The sequence below is a fragment of the Dipteris shenzhenensis genome, chromosome 27 (assembly GCF_047967505.1).
Source record: "Dipteris shenzhenensis isolate YYH24624 ecotype China chromosome 27, Dip_SZ_1.0, whole genome shotgun sequence".
Classification (NCBI taxonomy): Eukaryota; Viridiplantae; Streptophyta; class Polypodiopsida; order Gleicheniales; family Dipteridaceae; genus Dipteris; species Dipteris shenzhenensis.
In genome coordinates, this window is record NC_141622.1 from 27,218,590 (window position 1) to 27,221,484 (window position 2,895).

A 2,895-nucleotide genomic window follows, 5' to 3' on the forward strand; every position below is an offset into this window, starting at 1 on the left:
AGCCCATTTTCTAAACAAGTATGAGGAGTTTTCTAAACAAGTATGACGGAGGAACTACTTGTTTGAAATGATGACTTTACTATAGCCAGATATAGCAAGCGAAAGGATCATGCAAATTACCTTGTTAGCATTCCCTTCTAGGCAGCGCTATACTAACACTTTTGTTAAAAAGTGTCCCACACAGTTTCTTGTCAAGTAGCCCCCTTCTATTTTGGTTCTCTCTCTCTCACATAGACACACACTCACCCACACACTTTCTTTTTTAGCACTGCCTTGCAAGGTACTAAGAATTTTGCAAAAAAGTGTCCTCCCAATAGTTTTTGGACACCTCATGCCTTGGTTAACTACTTTCTATTCTAGTCTCTCTCTCCTCCCCTCTCTCTCCCTCTCTCCACTTCTCCCAATAAACTCTCTCTCTCTCTCTCTCTCTCTCTCTCTCACACACACACACACACACACACACACACACACACACACACACACATAGAGTTTGCAAATCTCTTTGTATTTGCAAGCGGTTGCATCATCCATTCATCTTGCAATCGTTTGCGTTTGGCAGAACCTAAGGCAGTGCTCACAAGTACTTGTACTCACTTGTTATATTACACCTGTTAGATCCACGTTATATTACACATGGTAGATACACTAGATCCACTTATTCATCTAAGTTCCAAAATGGCAAGTAAAACTATTTCAAGACTTCTCATATCCAAGTGAAAAGTTGGTGATGCCAAACTTATTAATTTTGAGCTGAACATATTCTTTTAAACAAAATAAAAGTAGTCATTTGTTTTTTAAATAAAAGGATTGATAAAAATACTAGTAAGAGTAGGCACGAGCATTAATATTGAATTGGGCTCCAAAAGTTAGGTAATCTTTTGGACTAGACTAGTCTTGTTAATAACTAGAGAGATATTTTATCATTTTGCACATATTATCTTGAAGAGGACATAGATACCTTTGTGATGACCTCTGTATGTGTGCGGATAAGAGGGGTCAAGAATGCAAAGCATATAGCAATCACTGTGTAATAACAAGTGATAGGGCTAAGGAAAAGTGATTTTTTGAATATGGGCACGTTCAAAAATATACGTCAAATTAGACATTATCCATTGAGTGCTTAAAATGTCCATTAAATGTCTACATTATATTCCAAGCAAGTACCTACTAGTAATGACAATAGCAGCTTACAATTGTTCAACTAAAGAGACATCTCACAAAAATATTACATTATCAAACTTTGAGAATGTGCAAAAAGCGTATAGAAATCGTTAATATCATGAATTACTATTGCTTATGTTGGAGTAAAATTACTCCTATCTACTTGCAGCAATTTGATTTTGAGAGACTATATAGCTTCTCTTAACTTATGTATGTTATTGTATTGACCCAGAACTTTTGTGAAAAAGTGTTTTCAAGGAAGATATGATTTGTTCCATCTTTTGAGCACTATGTATTTTCCTTTTTTTCAACTTTTATCCTTCCATATCAAATCATCCATTGTCCTCATGAAGGCGTCAATATTATTATGCGTATGTCCCAACATAGAAGAATCTTACTTTCATGTTTGTGAATATGTGATGTGCTACTAACTTAGAGAAAAAAGAGAACATGAGAATATTCTTGTTTTCTCTTCAACAATTGTCTACTTGTACTCTTAAACTAGCAAGGAGATAACTTTTTATTACATGAACATCTTGAATGGCTTGCACTAGAGATGTTATAATTTGATTGCTATCATGTTAGTGCAAGAAATCAATCCAACTATCTCACAAAAACTTTAAAATCATATAGTATCATCCACAAATATGTCTTAAGAAATGTTTTCCTTGTAGTTTACGGATTGTGATACAAAACCATGTAGTATTATTATAATCTTATCCATGCCATCTATAGCAAGTCACATGTATCTTTGTGGATCTAAAATCGCATGCTCTTTCCCAAATATAGATTTTCTCATTGCATGTCTAACCTGATCATGATGATGTAGCTTCTACTCTCTTGAGTACCAAAGATTATAGTAAAAACATCAACTCTAGAAACTTAGTTGAGACAATTTGTTAAATGTTCTATACAAGGTGACAAAATATAAAGAGAGGAAAGGACAAGAGTGGAAATGAGGAGAGAGGGCACAGTTAGAGAGCACACCACAAATGACTAATTGTACGCTAGATTTAGTTGAAAATGTAGAATATATACAAACCCTACGGGTTAGGGTTAGAGCATCTAACCCTTTCCTTTTTAGCACTCTATTGGGTTAGTGTTATGCCCATATGATCACATGATGTTTAGCATGGTTTCTTAACACCTTCCCTCAAGATCAACATCATGAAGTAGGCCTTCCCTCAAGATGATTTAGGGAATGGAAGTACTGAGCATTACACTCCATCACATTCCTTTAATGGGAATGCCCTTCCTTTGCGTCAAACCAAGAGCTTGTCAGCATTTCTCAAAAAGCTCTTTATCGAGTGGTTTGGGAAAGATATCTCCAACATTTTCTTTGCTGTCATAATACTGCAGTGTGATGTCATCAAGTAACACTCTTTCTCTGATAAAGTGCTCTCTAACATCAATGTGCTTTGTCCTAGAGTGATATATTGGATTCTTGGCCAATGCTTGAGGCGATTGATCATCACAGGATATTAATATTAGCTTTGATTCATCAAAGTAATCTGTTTCTAACAAATAGTCTTTTGAGCCATATAGCCTCACAGGCACCTATAGTGAGAGTCCTATATTCTGCTTCTGTTGAAGGCAAAGAAACAATTGGCTGTTTGTTTGACAACTATGATGTAGCACCTTAACCAAGGAAAAATGTATATCCCTGTATCGATCTCTTGGTTTCATAATCTTTGGCATAGTCATTGTCATAGTATCTATGCAACCTTAGATGAC